Consider the following 17,576-nt stretch of genomic DNA (forward strand, 5'->3'; position numbering starts at 1 on the left):
CTTTATTGGCATGTTCTTATAGATGCTCTGAAGATCAGTGGTGAATTAAAGTTGCAGTGCTATTAAAGGAACATTGGCAATCTTTAAGAAACATCTAAAGTACTAAAGCAGATTCCTTTTACTAGTTGATAGATACAGAACATGTTGCTTTACCATGAGCAAAAAACAAACAGATCCTTTCGATCTGAATAACATATTTTTAGATTAATAGAACAACAAAAGTAACTTTGCCCTGAGAAAACTCATGGTGTGTGTCTTCTCTGACCGTCTGGGTTAGTCTAAGCATATAGCACACAGTGGGAAAGAGCTAGCTATTTAAAGATGCAGTTCACCATGAGCATCACAGTTTCAGACACCAAATGAACATGGCAAAGACTTTCTTGCAAAGAGTCCTGTCAAATGAGTGCTGCAGTGGTCTGCCAGAAGGGCAGAACAATGGGGCTAAGGCTACTGCTTATGCTGAACTAGGTGAACTGATGTTCAGATCTGCTGTGGCAAGCTCTTCATTCTGTGTGATACTAAATCATGCTATAGCATCTTTCCTCTACAAAAGATGGTTACTTACCTTTGTAACTGTTGTTCTTCGAGATGTGTTGCTCATATCCATTCCAGTTAGGTGTGTGCGCGCCGCGTGCACGTTCGTCGGAGAAACTTTTACCCTAGCAACCCAGGCGGGTCGGCTGGGCGCCCCCTGGAGTGGTGCCGCTATGGCGCCCAATATATATCCCAGCCGACCCGGCTACCCTTCAGTTCCTTCTTGCCGGCTACTCCGACAGTGGGGAAGGAGGGTGGGTTTGGAATGGATATGAGCAACACATCTCGAAGAACAACAGTTACAAAGGTAAGTAACCGTCTTTTCTTCTTCGAGTGATTGCTCATATCCATTCCAGTTAGGTGATTCCCAAGCCTTACCTAGGCGGTGGGGTCGGAGCGAGATGTGGCGGTATTTAAAACTGCTACGCCGAAGGCTGCATCATCTCTTGATTGTCTGACCAGCGCATAGTGTGCGGTGAATGTGTGGACCGATGACCAGGTCGCTGCACGGCATATCTCCTGGATAGGCACGTGCGCCAGGAAGGCTGCCGACGTCGCCTGAGCTCTCGTGGAATGTGCCGTGAGGTGGCTAGAGGGGACACGAGCTAAGTCGTAGCATGTGCGAATGCATGCAGTTACCCAGGAGGAAATCCTCTGAGGGGAGATTGGTTGACCTCTCATCCGTTCTGCGATCGCCACAAACAGCTGAGGGGACTTCCGAAATGGCTTTGTTCGCTCGATGTAGAAAGCGAGCGCTCTACGTACATCTAAGGAGTGCAGCTGCTGCTCCCGCCGAGAAGAGTGTGGCTTTGGGAAGAAGACGGGGAGGAAGATGTCCTGGTTGGTATGGAAGGCAGAAACAACCTTAGGGAGGAACGCCGGGTGGGGTTGCAGGTGCACTTTGTCCTTATGGAAGATGGTGTAGAGTGGATCCACTGTGAGAGCTCTCAGCTCTGAGACCCGCCTGGCCGATGTAATGGCCACCAAGAAGGCCGTCTTCCATGACAGGTACGTGAGCGAGCAAGTCACCAGTGGCTCGAATGGCGGGAGCGTGAGCCTGTTCAGGACCAGTTAAGGTCCCAGGTAGGAGCAGGGCGGTGTACGGGGGGGTAGAGACGCTCCAGGCCTTTAACAAACCTGGTGACTAAGGGGTGGGAGAATACGGAGCGGCCACCCTCTCCTGGCCGAGAGGAGGATATGGCTGCTAAGTGTACCTTTAAGGAGGATGTCGCCAGGCCCTGCTGCTTAAGGTACCAGAGGTAGTCTAGGACCGTGGGAATTGGGGTCTGCGTAGGGTTCACCCCTTGAGAAGCGCACCGCAAGAGAAACGCTTCACTTGGCCCTGTACGTTGAGCGAGTGGAAGGCTTCCTGCTGTTAAGGAGTATATGTTGGACCGGTGCGGAGCAGCTGAGCTCCGTCGTGTTCAGCCATGCAGGAGCCACGCCGTGAGGTGCAGGGCTCGCAGGTCCGGGTGACGAAGCGTGCCGTGATCCTGCGTAATCAGGTCTGGGTGGAGAGGAAGGGGAATTGGGGGGTCCACAGATAGGTCCAGCAAGGCGGTGAACCAGTGCTGTCTGGGCCACGCAGGTGCGATCAGGATTAGATGCGCTTTGTCCCTGCGCAGCTTCAACAGGACCTTGTGCACCAGAGGGAACGGAGGGAAGGCATACAGGAGGTGGCGGGTCCATGGCAGGAGAAATGCGTCCGTGATCGACCTGGGAGAGAGACCTTGAAAGGAGCAAAACTCCTGGCACTTCCTGTTGGACTTGGTTGCGAAGAGGTCTATGCGGGGAAATCCCCACCTCTGGAAGATGGAATGGATGACATCCGGTCTGATCGATCATTCGTGGCAGAGGAAGGATCGGCTGAGTCTGTCCGCCAGCGTGTTCTTGACCCCTAGGAGGAAGGATGCCACCAGGTCTATCAGCTGGGCTATGCAGAAGTCCCAGAGTCGAATGGCTTCCTGACATAGGGGAGACAAATGGGTTCCCCCCTGTTTGTTGATATAATACATGGCCGTTGTGTTGTCTGTGAGTACGGAAACACAACGGCCGTGTAGGTGTCGTTGAAACGCCTGGCAGGCGAGGCGGACTGCCCTTAGCTCCCGGACATTTATGTGGAGTGACAGCTCTTGGGACGACCAGAGGCCCTGGGTGCGCAGGTCCCCTAAGTGGGCTCCACACCCCAGGGATGATGCATCGGTTGTTAGAGTCACCGATGGTTGCTGTGAATGGAACGGCATCCCCGCACATACTAGAGATGGGGTCAGCCACCAGTCGAGGGAGCGGAGAGGGTCGGGGAGGACCGTCACCAATACATCCAGGTGGTCCCTGCTCGGGCGGAATACTGAATGAAGCCACATTTGGAAGGGCCTCATTTGGAGCCTGGCATGCTTTGTCATGTAAGTGCATGCGGCCATATGCCCTAGAAGTGTGAGGCAGGTGCGAGCCAAGGTGATTCGGGAGGCCTGTAAGCTCCGAATGATCACACCGATCGTCTGGAAGCGAGGTTGAGGTAAGTAGGCCCTGGCCTGAGTAGAGTCCAGGGTCGCACCTATGAAGTCTAACCTCTGTGTGGGGACCAGGCTGGATTTCTCGGCATTGATAAGCAGGCCTAGCTGGGAGAAGAGGTCCATAATGGCCTCGACATGTCATCGCACCTGCGACTGGGAGGACCCTTTCAGGAGCCAGTCGTCGAGGTACGGGAAGACGTGGATTTTCCGCCGACGGAGGTGGGCAGCCACAACGGCCATGCACTTGGTAAACACCCTTGGGGCTGTGGAGAGGCCGAAGGGCAGGACTGCGAACTGGAAGTACTGATGTCTGACCGTGAAGCAGAGGTACTTCCTGTGCGGTGGAAAGATGGCGATACGGAAGTACGTGTCCTTCATGTCGAGGGCGGCATACCAGTCTCCAGGATCCAGGGATGGGATAATGGTTCCCAGGGAGATCATGCGGAACTTCAACTTGAGCATCCACTTGTTGAGGCCCCGCAGGTCTAGGATGGGTCTGAGACCTCCCTTGGATTTGGGGATCAGAAAGTATCGGGAGTAGAATCCCTTGCCTCTCTCGCCTAGAGGTACTTCCTCTATAGCTCCCGCCGCAAGGAGGGAACGAACCTCCTGCAGGAGGGTTTCCTCGTGAGAGGGGTCCCTGAAGATGGACCGGGAAGGGGGGCGGGAAGGGGGTGAGGAAGCAAATTGCAGATGGTATCCGTGCTTCACTGTGCGTAGCACCCAACGGTCTGATGTTAATTGGGACCACGCCTGGAGGAAGTGGGAGAGGCGGTTGGAGAAGGTAGGGGAAGGATCCTGTCTTGAGTCTGGTATGCCATCCCCGGGCGCACCTTCAAAAGCCGGACTTGGGGCCCGGCTGTGCCTTGGAAGGCCCTTGGTTCTGGCCTCCCTGGGAGCTGGATTGGCGTCTGCGTCCCCCCCGGCCACGCCGTCTATTGAGGTTCTGACGGGGTGGGAAGTATGGTCGCCTTGCTTGGGGCCTGAAGGGTCTACGCTGGGTGGAAGGTGTATGCATCCCCAGCGAGCGAATGATGACTCGATTGTCCTTCAGGTTTTGTAATTTGGAGTCTGTCTTGTCCGAGAACAACCCTTTCCCGTCAAAAGGTAGGTCCTGGACTGTATATTGTAGTTCCGGGGGTAGTGTGGAGGCTTGAAGCCATGAAATGCGCCTCATGGTTATTCCGGACGCCAGCGTTCTGGCTGCCGAGTCAGCCGCGTCGAGGGAGGCCTGGAGGGAGGTCCTGGCCACCTTCTTACCCTCCTCCAGGAACGCGTTAAATTCCGGGCGTGAGTCCTGGGGTAGCAGTTCGGCGAACTTACCCACCTCTGCCCATATGTTGTAGTTATAGCGCCCCAGTAGGGCCTGCTGGTTGGCCACACGGAGTTGCAAGGCCCCAGCTGAGTATACCTTGCGACCCATGAGGTCCATCCACTTAGCCTCCTTGGATTTAGGGGCCGGTGCCTGCTGGCCATGCCGTTCCCTGTCGTTGACCGACTGAGCCACTAGGGAGGAGGGTGGACATACAGGTACTCGTACCCCCGAGAGGGTACCATGTACTTCCTTTCCACTCCCTTAGCTGTCGGCGGGATGGAGGCTGGTGACTGCCACAGGTTCTCGGCGGTAGACTGGATAGTCTTTATGAATGGGAGGGCTACCCGGGTAGGAGCATCGGCCGAGAGGATGCTCACTATGAGGTCCTCAACCTCTGAGACCTCCTCCACCGGGAGGTTGATATTAAGGGCCACTCTACGGAGGAGGTCCTGGTGGGCCCTGAGGTCTATAGGTGGAGGTCCCGACGCTGACGACCCAGCCACTGCCTCATCTGGCGAGGAAGAGGAGGAGGATACTCCGGGGATGAGGGTATCCTGTGCGGTCTCTTGTTCTTGGCCTGGTTCCTGCTCGTGTTGCCCCGGGGAGTCTGGAGGCGGCTGTTTGTCCGACTCAACCATGGGGGGGCGGGAAACAGTGGCCTCTGGCACCCGATGCTCTGAGGCAGTGGAACGTGTCTGAGGCACGGGGGCACCCTGGGCCTGATGGTAAGCCCAGGGTGTCCAAAAGCCCCACTGTTGGGCACCCTTGTCCTGTGGGTGGGGGTCTTGGAACACTCCCAGCGGTACTTCGGTGTCCTGGTCCCGTTCGTAATAGCTACCCGCCTGGGAGGATGCCGACGTGCCCCTGGATGGCCACGGTGGAGCGGCGAAAGCCGGTGCCGAGGTACCAACCGACCTCACACCTCTGGATAGTGGTGACCGGTGTCGGTATCGGTGTTGAGAGCAAGACCGGGACCTGCGACCGGCTCGGTGCCGGGAGGTCGACCGGGATCGCGAGTGCCGTTGTCTAGATCTGCTCCTGGAGGTGCGTTGCCCACCGCGGTGCCGTGAGCTGGAGCGGTGCCGGGAGTACCGAGTTGACGCTCGGGACATTGACCGGTGCCGGGAGCCTGACCGGTACCGAGAGCGTGAGCGGTACCGGGGTGATCGGTGCCGGGAGCCTGACCGGTGCCGGGGTGATCGGTGCCGGGAGTCTGACCGGTGCCGAGGCGATCGGTGCCGGGAGTCCGACCGGTGCCGGGATCGGGATCAACGTCGCAAGCCTGAGTGGCGTCTCGATGCCGAGCGTCCGCGGGACCGCGATCTGGAGCGGTGCCGGTCTGCTACATGACCGAAGCTGGTCTGGTCAGGGTCGGTTTGCCCATACAGTATAGTACCTGCACCGGCGGTGCCGGGGGTAAGGGCATCGGTGCCTCGGTGATGGTGATTAGCTCTCTCGCTGCGGCAAACATCTCCGGGATAGAGGGTGAAGCGAGCTCTACCACGGTGTGTACCGGGGAGCTGCCAGGTGCCGGACTCGACGGCCCTCGCGGGGTCGGAGTCAACGGTACCGGCTTAGACGGTGCCACGGCAGGTATCGGTGCCGGGTGATCCGCCTTCTGCGCAGGATCTGATTGTGGGGCGGCTGGTGGCAAGATGATCTGTGCCTTCGCCGCCTTCGGCCTCGGGGAGAGGGAGCGGCTCTGGGCCGGTTTCGGTGCCGGCTTCTTGGTGGTAGCACACGGTGCCGCGGTGCCCTTGCTCACCGGCTGACTTGCGCTCGGTGCCGAGGGCGAAGGTGTCAGGGCCGCTTCCATGAGGAGCTGTCTCAATCTAATGTCCCGCTCCTTCTTGGTCCTCGGCTTAAAGGACTTACAGATCGGGCACTTGGCCGATAAGTGCGACTCCCCGAGGCACTTCAAGCAGTAGTCATGGGGGTCTCCAACTGGCATGGGCTTGTGACAAGCCGAGCCTTGAAGCCCGATGAGCCGGACATGGGCTCCGGCTCCCGGTGCGGGGGAGGAGGGAGGTACCCCCGATCCCCTCACTACAACTAATAACTACACTAACAACACTAGATAACTGACTAACTAACAACTATATATCTATATATGTACAATAACAACTATAACTACTATATACAACGATAGCGAAATGAGCTGCTAGGGAGTGTGGAGGTCAGCGAAGCCGCGCTCCACAGTTCCAACGACCGACACGGGCGGTAAGAAGGAACTGAAGGGTGGCCGGGTCGGCTGGGATATATATTGGGCGCCATAGCGGCGCCACTCCGGGGGCACCCAGCCGACCCGCCTGGGTTGCTAGGGTAAAAGTTTCTCCGACGAACGTGCACGCAGCGCGCACACACCTAACTGGAATGCATATGAGCAATCACTCGAAGAAGAAGCAGTCTTTCAAAAATGCTTTATAAATTTAAAAGTGAGGAAGTACCTCCTTTCCCTCTCCTATTGAAGAGATAAATCATACCAGGCGCTAGGATATTTCGGCCACTGCTTTGGAAATCAAGAGACATTCTGTATCGAGCTGGTGTTGACATCTTTACAGTGCCTTTTGAATTTTGATCAAGGCTTGTATTCATTCAGCACATGTACTCGGGCATACACTGCCATGTTCCTCCACTTTATGTGGATTGTGAGTAAGCGTGGATGGTTCTAATTCATACAGAGAAATTCCTGCTTGGGCTCATACTCATTCCCAGCAGACCATTTATTTCCAGCATCCATATTACACTGGGTTGGGTTCGAGTTCCAGTATCTTTAGGTATCCCCCCGTCCTGCTTATTCTGCTCCAGGCTGTTTACAGGCTTATTACACTCATCCTTGAAGGCTGTAACCTGTGACTGGTGTTCGCTATGATATATTCATGTCATTGTGCCATTTTCCATGGCTAAACAGATTACTGGATTTGTTTGTTATTTTCTTTGTCCCTTATTCCCTTGAGACATTCTGTGCCCTTTTTTCTGATCCTAAGGGGGCAGAGTAGACTATAAAAAAATTAATAATGGTGATACCCAATCTCCCAGAACTGGAAGGGACCCCAAAGGGACATTGAGTCTAGCCCCCTATCTACACTAGCAGGACCAAGTACTGATTTTGCCCTAGATCCCTCAGTGGCCCTCTCAAGGACTGAACTCATAACCCTGGGTTTAGTAGGTTAATGTTCAAACCACTGAGCTATCCCTCCCCCTATATGAAGTATTAGCCTGTGCTGACTGCATGGTCAATATTCTTCACAAATGTGTGTGTGATTTTGTATAACTTGTCAGACTTCTGGTGCACAGTACTGAGCAGAGTGTCACCACTGTGCTTTCTGCTGCAAGTGGGGACAGCTAGGCTCCATGAGAATGGCTTCCTAGGGCCATTTCCCCCCCACAAATAGAGCTAACTTATACCTCCCCTGCCTGCATGCAAGTGGGGTGTGTGTGTGCAGAAAGCCCATCCTGCCTCAGTAAACCACCTACAAATAGCCAGAAGAGCATGAAGGGTAGGGGACAGCTTGCTGGGGTGAGGAGAATCCCCCAATGCACCACTAGAGCTGGACTGGGGAGCAAGCAGTGTTCCCAGGGCTCTACCCTCAATACCCAGGAAACATAATGCCTCAATACACTGCTGCTCAAGTGCCTCCACGGCATGCCTCAACCTCACAAGAGGCATAATAGAGCCGTCTGATGAGCTCTCTCTCTCTCATATGATAGCATTTTGTCCTGAAGCAGTATTCTTCAAAGCACCATTTCTCCCTGTCAAGCTGTTCCACATCTAAGGCAAGAAGCTCCTTTACAGAATCACTTCTACTCTCAGGCAAACTCTTTAAAGTATATAATATTGTTACCAAAACTCGGTAAAGACTCCTTGAATTTTTCATCATGTCCTTTCATGCCATTTGCCAAGAGATCTGTGGGAATATAACTTAATGTCTATATATTGTGGGAAATGCCTGGTTTTTGCCTTTCTTCATGTGGGAAAAAAGTTTTGTTTGTTTCATTTTTTAAATGAGAACTGAGGAAAGTCAGCTTTATGCTTTGAAGGTATGAGGCAGGTACAGCAAGTGGGGGTCAGAGTTAACAGGTTGAAGAATAAAGCTCAGTTGATACAGTAACTGCAGCAGCATCCATGTCTGTGCAATAGCTGCTTGGGTGAACAAAATAAGAGGAAAAAAAAACAGAAGAGCACAAAAAGGAGCAAGAGCCAAGATTTTTAAAAATAACTAGTGATTTTGGTGCCTCAGTTCTTCGACACCCAACTGAATCCCGAGAAAGTGCTGAGCACCCATCTTTTGAAAAATCAGCCCCCTGTGAGATGTCTCAACATGGACACCTCAAAATCAAGGCACCCAAAATCATGAATAACTTTAGAAAATCTTGGCCAGTGTAAACAAAGGAAAAAAACAGCTTAACTCTACAACATAGTGGAAAGCTACAGAGCTGTCAGCTACAGTGGAACAGTCAGAGCTTAATCCTGCCTTCGCTTAAATCACAAAATCAAATGGTGCCACATGCACAAGATGAGCACCAAGGGATTATAGAGAGAAAAATCCTTTTTTCAGTGAAAAATCTGGCTTTTCCTGATGGACGCATTAGTTTACAAGTAGCACAAAGACAGGTTTCAGAGTAGCAGCCATGTTAGTCTGTATCTGCAAAAAGAACAGGAGTACTTGTGGCACCTTAGAGACTAACAAATTTATTTGAGCATAAGCTTTCGTGGGCTACAGCCCACTTCATCGGACTTGAACTTGGGTCTCTCCACTTCCAGGAGAATACCCAATGGGCTATTCAGGTTGCTCTCATTCTGTCCTGTTAAAGCTGTTCCATTGTGCATAAATAACTAAATAAGCCTTGAAGTGGGAGGCGTGTGTCTCCTACATCCCAGGTAAGTGCACTAACCAAGGGGCTGTAGAGTCATTCTGACTCTCTCTGTCCCAATGCACATTTAAGTATTTATACCAGGGGTTGGCAACCTTCGGCACGTGGCCTATTGGGGTAATTCACTGACGAGCTGCAAGACATTTTGTTTACATTGACCGTCAGCAGGCACATCCCCCCGCAACTCCCAGTGGCCACAGTTTGCTGTTCCCAGCCAATGGAAGCTGTGGGAAATGGTGGCCAGCAAATCCCTGCAGCCCGCGCCACTTCCTGCAGCTCCCATTGGCCGGGAACGGCAAACCATGGCCACTGGGAGCTGCAGTGGGCTGTGCCTGTGGATGGTCAATGTAAACAAAACATCTCATGACCCACCAACAGATTACCCTGATGGGCCACGTGCTGAAGGTTGCTGTCCCCAGATTTATATACATTGGAACAGCTTCAACAGAAGAGACTGAGCAAATCTGCACAACCCAGTGGTCATGGCACTCTCCTGGGAGTAGGAAGTCTCCAGTTCATATTCTTTTGCCACATTAGGCAGAGAAGGGAATTGAACCAGAGTCTTTCCCATCTGGGATGAGAGCTCTAATGACTGGCCTGAATGTTGTAAAGGGGATACCACCTCCTCTGGCATTTTGTGAGCAGTAGAATCTGGTTGGTGGCTTCTTAGACAGCCTTCTGGATCGATAGGTAAGGGAAATGCTTAGTTTGAAGATGACATTGGGTTTAGGTGATTGGCACCTGGGCATCTAAACTGGGATGGCTGTGTGGATGCTCAGATTTTTAGACACCTAGGGGACTTCACCAGTGGACATTTAGGTGCCTAGAGATTTTAGACACCTACAAAGTTAGGTGACAACTTAGCAGGTGTTTTGAGGACCTCAGTGGCACCTAAATGTTGGGATTAGCCATCTAAAGTGGCAGTTATGTGCCTTAGTGCTTTTGTGCATATAGCCCTAAGTCTGATTAATCCAGAGTAAATTGTCAGAATCTGGGTCAAAATGTTCCATGGTTATATCATGGAACAGAGGCCTAAAAATCACAGGGATAAAAAAAAATAGCAACATCAAAATGCAAGAAAAAAATCAGCTGTCAAGAAGGCAATTTTCATCAGGGAAGAGACCTGTCTTTTTCAAAATATCATCTGTACTGCCCTTTAAACTCAAAGAGAAAAATGTATCCAAAATGTTTTATTTTGGAATGTGTGTGTGAGATACTCTTAGGGAGTTATTTTAGAAAGTGTTTTGGGACTACTAACACCTCTCCGATCTTAAAGAAGCAGATGTAACATTACTGGAAGTCACCAGGTGGTGCTATTACAGATAGTACATTCAAATGTACAAAGTGGGTTATCCTGAAGTTAAATCTTGGGGGAAACGCTTTTTGAGAACTGAGCATATCTCCAGCAAAGTCTGTTCTGCCTGAATATCTCCTTCTGACTAGATTATTTTTAGATGTAACTGCTGCCAACAGGTTATACCTGTTCAAGAGAACAAAATGTTAGATGGGGCCAAACAGTACAGCAGAGACAACAATAAGATGTGATTCTCATGCTGAAAGCTATGAGGTTTTTTTTTAGAGTTTATTTTATAATTGCAGATATACCAATCTCCTGGAACTGGAAGGGACCTTGAAAGGTCATCAAGTCCAGCTCCCTGCCTTCACTAGCAGGACCATGTACTGATTTTTGCCCCAGATCCATAAGTGGCCCCCCTCAAGGCTTAAATTCACAACCCTGGGTTTAGCAGGCCAATTCGCAAACCATTGAGCTATCCTTCTCCCCACTATAAGTAACTCTCAATGGGAGTTAATTATAACCCTCAGTAGAGGACTAGTGCCCCTTTTTGTTGGTTCTATTTACACCAGTGTAATTCCAAGTGAGAGCAGGATTTGACCATAAAGGGTAAGAGGAAAGTAGTGAGAGGGGAAAATAATTTCTTCTCCAATTTGCTGAGGAACGGACACTCATTCTTTCAACCACCACCCTCTTCTGCCATACTCAGCTGTCTTTCAAGTACCCTGACTCAAGACTGGCATATGACATGTTCAGTTAGCAGTGGCAAACAGATATTTAGGATGGTTCTTGTTAGCTATAACCATCCATCCATCAATACTTGGAGATAAATCACTAACAGATGTTCCCACAATGGGAGAAGGACCACTGTCACTAATTCTAATCATTCTTCCATAACAAGCTGAATCAATAAGCTCCTACCTCACCCTTACTCTGAATTACTCCCAGAGTTTATTTTTATATTCTTCTTCTTTGCTGGTATTTTTAAATTAGATACAGATAGTAGCATCTGCTCTAAGCACTTTATGTACTGTTAGCCCTAAAGCAGTTCTTGCTCACTTCAGTTGATTCAATGGAGGGAAAAGAGGAAGATGAACATGAGATTCTGGGCCCCTGAGGTATGTTCATCAATATTTCAAATCTTCCTGCAGTGGCAATTGGCCTACTGGCATAGACTGCTCTGCTTGTGTAAAGACAGAATGTATCCATACAATCCAGCAGCCTTGCAAAATTCGACTCTCTCACTTACCTTAGGTGCGTAAAATATCATCACTAGGGTGAAGGTGGATGAGTAGATATTGTGCCTGGACTGGAACTTCTGAATGAAAATTTTGCAAGGGTGTCATAAAGTTTAACATCTTGCCTAGTACACTTGATGCTTCTATATATCTGTTTCTGTCTATAAAGGAAGAGCGAGAGGGTGAGATTGTTTGCAGGGCTCAGACAAATATGACTGCAAGTGTTGGAAATGCCAGACAAACTACAGGGTGTATTTTGTTCATATGTGCTAGGAGGAGTAATCTTAGGAATGCGGACTACAGAATGAAGTGATCACACAGAATGCTTTTGCGCGACACACTGCTATTGAGTGCAGTACTTCATCTGTTCTCTTGCTTTAAGAGTACATTAGAAGCCCTGACAGTGTGGGAAGCTCTGGTTCTGAAGAGTTCTGAGTGCAGCGAAGATTGATTTAAAGATGCAACCCATGGCACTGAATGTAATGAAATGTTGCAACAATATTGGAAAAAGCAAAATCTACTAAGCCCTGTTGTTATGGCAGCCCTTCATGGAGCAAAAAGCTAAATGATTTGGAGCAGTCTGATGATAATATCTAGAGTGACCAGACATCCTGATATTATCGGAACTGCTGATATTAGGGGATTTGTCTTAAATACACAACCATTACACCTCCCCTCAAAAAAAGTGTCCCAATTTTTCACACTTGCTATCTGGTCACCCTAATGATAACTAACCCGAATTCCCCAACAACCATCTTTTGAGGAATACACACTCGACTAAACAAAATAGGGAAAAATCTTGCAGTCTTTACTTGGGTTTAATTAAAACTCCCTTTAAAAAATCAACACCAAACAAAATTTATGCAAACAAGCACGTGTTTGTAATGTCTCAACACGATGTACTGTTTTGTTTTGGTAGCATGGATATAAACCAGTAGGCAACAACTACATCTAAGAATGAGTTTTAGGTGAAATTCAGGCACAGGTGAGAGATTTTATTTGGTGGTATGCTTAGCTGAAAAAACCAAAATTCATAGCTGACAATAAGCATTTCTTTCAAGGGCTACCTGTTTAACTTGACTGACTCTCAGTAGAACTTATGCATCTAAGTCTTTTGGATGTTCTTGAAAATCCTACCCTGAATGTATGAACATTTGGTTCTTGGATGAAATGCTTATTCACAACTGTGATGCAGTTCTTTTTAGATGCTGAGCATAAATTATATTAAAAGTCAATGGATATGTCTACACGGTAGCTCAGCTAAAAATAGCAGTATAGATATTGTGGCACTGGTGATGGCTTGGGCTAGCTACCTGAGCTCAGACCCAGAGGATTGGGTGGGCTTGGACCCAGGCAGCTAGCCCAAGCCACTGACAGTACTGCAGTGTCCACGCTGCTATTTTTTGCATGCTAGCTTTGGTTGAGCTGGTGGGAGTTTGTCTGTCCCCGTCCCAGGAATCACACCTCCCAGCTGCAGTGTAGACATAGTCAATGAGAGTTGTGCGCTCAGGTCACTCACGTCAAACATAAAGAATATCTGTAATAGCTACATCTAGTGATTCTCATTAATGATACAATATTAGGAGGAAAGAGAGAAACATCAAGAGCAATAAAATAACCAAACACTGAAAAATCTTTTGATAGTCTCACTAGTCTATCTATACTACAAGCTCAATAAATGCAGCTTTTAATATAAATCTGGAAAGTTAATCAAAGCACCATACACATGCCCATCTGTCATGAACCATGATAGAAAAATGTCTGCCACTAACAATACACAGAAAAACACAATTATTCATCTTTGAACTTGAAACGTGAACACACAGTACTGGAACCAAAAAGCATACAAAAAGGACAAGACAAATGCCCATATATTATTAATGTATGCAGGTGATTCTGCTTACAATTAAAAATCTAATGTACAAACCACCAAAATCACTCAGCATTATATTAAAATCTGGAAAAGCATCAGGTTATAAAATATGTTGGACAAATCAGATGTACTTCCCTTGTCAAAATGCTGCCCAAAATTTTATTAGCCTCTTGGAATTAGAGCCAGAAAAACACAATTTATGTACAGATCAAACTGACTAGTGGTTTGACTGGCATAATCAATGACAAAATAGAATCAGCAATCTAAAGCCTCTGCAATGAGTTAGTGCTGCAAAAATCACTGTTTGACAACTCAAAATAATTTTTGTGGGGATGGGGGAGAGACGATGGTTAAATGCTATCAATTCATATTCCAATTATCTAAGGAAAAATCATTAATTTGGTATAATTAAAAGCTGTGATTAAAATTTGAAAATCTACAGGAAAAAATGGGCTATGAAGACCACCATGCAAAATTCAATCTCACCCAAAGCTGTAGGAAAATCTGGGCTGTCTGGATGTCAGAAAATACTTTCTGTTGTTGAGATCTACAGTAGCAGGCTGTTATGATTCCCTCGCCACTCTGAACTCTAGGGTACAGTTGTGGAGACTCGCATGAAAGACCCCCTAAGCTTATATTCCACCATCTTAGGTTAAAAACTTTTCCAAGGCACAAATTTCTTTCCTTGTTCTTGGACGGTATTGCTGCCACCACCAAGTGATTTAAACAAAAATTTAGGGAGGGGCCACTTGGAGCCCTATTCCCCCAAAATATCCCCCCAAGCTTCTTCACTCGTTTTCCTGGGGAGGCTTGAAAATAAGTACCAACCAATTGGTTACAATGTGAGCACAGAATAAACCCCTTGGTTTTTAGGACACTGAAAATCAATCAGGTTCTTAAAAGAAGAACTTTATTACAAAGAAAAAAGCAAAAGAATCACCTCTGCAAAATCAGGATGGAAGGTAACTTTATAGGGTAATAAAAAGATTTAATACACAGAGGATTCCCCTCTAGGTTCAGCTTCAAAGTTACAAAAACAGGAATAAAATTCACTCTTAGCATAGGGAAAATTCACAAGCCAAAACAAAAGATAATCTAATGCATTTCCTTTCCCTTACTTACAATTTTTGTAATCTTATATGCTCATTTCAGGACTGTTTTCAGGAGATGTTTTTCCTGTTTGGTCTCTCTCTCCATCCAGAGAGGGAACAAACAAAGAGTACAAACAAAACCTCCTCCCCCGCCGGCCACTTTGGAAAGTATCTTCCTTCCCTATTGGTCCTTCTTGTCAGATGCCATCGGGGTTAATTGAACTGATTAACCCCTTACAGGTAAGGCAATTCAGGAGGGATTTTATGCTACCCTTAGCTGTATGTTTATGACACAGGCTGTGAAACTGTGTCTGTAATGAAGAGGTGGAAGCTCCATAATTTGAGTCCTTTAAAACTAGACAAAATAAAAAGCTGGAGAACATACTGTAGGGAACATTCTTATATTGGCAGTGGAAGACTAGATCTAATAGTGCCTTTCCAATTCCAGGAAGACCTAGGCCTATTTTGTGATTTGCTAGCATAGACCTTTGCGCTTATACAGACTTCCACTGAAGTCAGTGTTGAGTGAAGCAGTCTACACTTGCATTTCAGATGCAAGGCCAGGCCCTGAATCACTATGTGACATATACATAATGATGAAATGAAACTGATCACTGGCCCTGGATAATAGAAATTTTTTTTTTGTTTGTTTTTTTGGAGGGGGGGAGGAATTATAGCAATTAAGAAGCCTCTTGAATCTCTTCATGCATATTCCAGCAACCTGCCATAAATGGAAGTTTGGGGATCAGATTAATAAAGCAAGAAAATTACTGTCAAGCAAGAACTAATGGGCCAAATCCACAGATTCATGTTCAGAGTTTACTTCTTGTTTATTCAGTCTTTCCTTTCACTAACAGTACTACAGTCAATGGGAGTTAGAACCTCAGGATTTGTCCCCATGGGCTTGATCCTCAGATGGTGTAAACTGGCATAACTGCATTATGACAGCTGAGGATCTGGTCCTTTTAATGAAGGATTTATTTCAAATATACAAATACATTGGAAGAAAAAACCCAACCAGATGAATGATGGGACATGGAAAATAAACATATTTTATATATAAAATAAATATATGTTACATAACATAAGAACATAGGAATCGCCCTACTGGGTCAGACCAAGGGTCAGTTTATCCCAATTTCCTGTCTTTTGACAGGGACCAGTGCCAGGTGCCCCAGAGAGAATGAACAAAACAAGTAATCATCAAGTGATCCATCCCCTGTTGCTCATTCCCAGCTTCTGACAAACAGAGGCTAGGGACACCATTTCTGCACATTCTGGCTAATAGCCATTGATGGACCTATCCTCCATGAATTTATCTAGTTCTTTTTTGAACCCTGTTATGGTCTTGGCCTTCACAACATCCTCTGGCAAGGAGTTCCACAGGTTAACTGTGCATTGTGTGAAGAAACACTTCCTTTTATTAGTTTTAAACCTGCTGCCTATTAATTTCATTTGGTGACCCCTGGTTCTTTTTTTCCTGAGAAGTAGTACACAACACTTATTTATCTACCTACTCTACACCAGTCATAATTTTATAGACCTCAGTCATGTCTCCCATTGACTGTCTCTTTTCCAAGCTGAAAAGTCCCAGTCTGATTAATTTCTCCTCATACGGAAGCCATTCCATACCCCTATTACCTGGACTTACAAAGTAAATAAAATTATTTGCTAGATATGAGGCAAATTCTGCTTTTCATTGAATCCAGAGTAGCTCTATTGACTTCACTGGAGTTACTCTACATTTAAAATACTGTCACTGAGAGCAAAATTTGACTTGGGGACTTGATTTTATTTTTAATTTAGATTTGTATTAAAGTGTGAAACTTCTTAATGATAAATAACTTTGTTGCTATAAAGTCTGGCCCTGATGGTTTGTTATAATGTTGTTTATTGTGCAGGCCCATCACCTCTCGCGGACATCTCCATTGCCCCATTTATTCTTATTATTTATTTGTATTACAGTAACACCCAGAGAACCCGAATGAGACCAGGGCTCCATTGTGCTACTAGACACTGTACACACACAGTAAGAGAAGGTCCCTACTGTAAGAGGTTTGCAGTCTCAATAGACAAAAGATGGGTGGGGAGAGATGGCCCTGAGATCGACTTACCCAAAGTCACACAGAAGGTCAGTGACCGTGCCAGGAAGAATCCAGGTCTTCTGAGTTCCAGTCCAGTGCCCTACGCACACTGCTCTATTGTAAAAAGCAGATACCCTGGCATTGGTATTTCCGCATCATACTCTGTTGCTAAATGCAAAGGAATTACTTACAGTTGCTTCTTTGCAATTTGCTGACGCCTTTGATTCCTACATTCTGCACAGCAGTGGTCTGGCAGCTCATTATTGTACAGTGGCTCATGGTACTGGACAGCTGGCATTGGAAAGAAAAAACAGATGTGGGATTTTTATGTTGAGACTAAAGAAACCCAGCCGTTATTGATTTCCCAAAGTGATATCAGAAAAATATGTCAAATTTGGGACCTTTCTCAGGTTTTGTGGAATTATATCCATTTCGCTATTTCTTTCTTTCAGAGAACACTATTGGCCAGCAACCTTTATTATTTACAATAGGCCTCATTTAGTGACATGAAAATTAATTGCCAAATTCCCACCCAGCTGACAGGCCTGCACATTTAATGCTGTGCTTTTTTATTGGCTATGCTGCGGTATGTAGACCTAAAGAAGCCTGAGACGGGTTAGGTAGTGCATATTACCCAGCGCAGAACGAGTGCATTGTACTTGAGCTGCAGACAATGCAGAAACAGAAGTCTCTCGGATTGCCCCAGTTGTAGGTAGATATACACTGCTGAGCCTCAGGCACATGAAGGGAAATAATGGG

General features: G+C 47.3%; 1 long non-coding RNA gene across 2 annotated transcripts in view; it reads right to left on the reverse strand.

The window, feature by feature from the left end:
- LOC115647104 overlaps window positions 1-17,576 on the reverse strand; it is a 130,343-nt gene that overhangs the window by 80,446 nt on the left and 32,321 nt on the right. For both annotated transcript variants that reach the window (XR_003999211.1, XR_003999210.1), the window contains exon 2: window positions 17,009-17,108. This is a non-coding gene — a long non-coding RNA (uncharacterized LOC115647104). The remainder of the gene's footprint in view (window positions 1-17,008; window positions 17,109-17,576) is intronic.

This window comes from Gopherus evgoodei, chromosome 2 (assembly GCF_007399415.2).
Source record: "Gopherus evgoodei ecotype Sinaloan lineage chromosome 2, rGopEvg1_v1.p, whole genome shotgun sequence".
Taxonomy (NCBI): domain Eukaryota; kingdom Metazoa; phylum Chordata; order Testudines; family Testudinidae; genus Gopherus; species Gopherus evgoodei.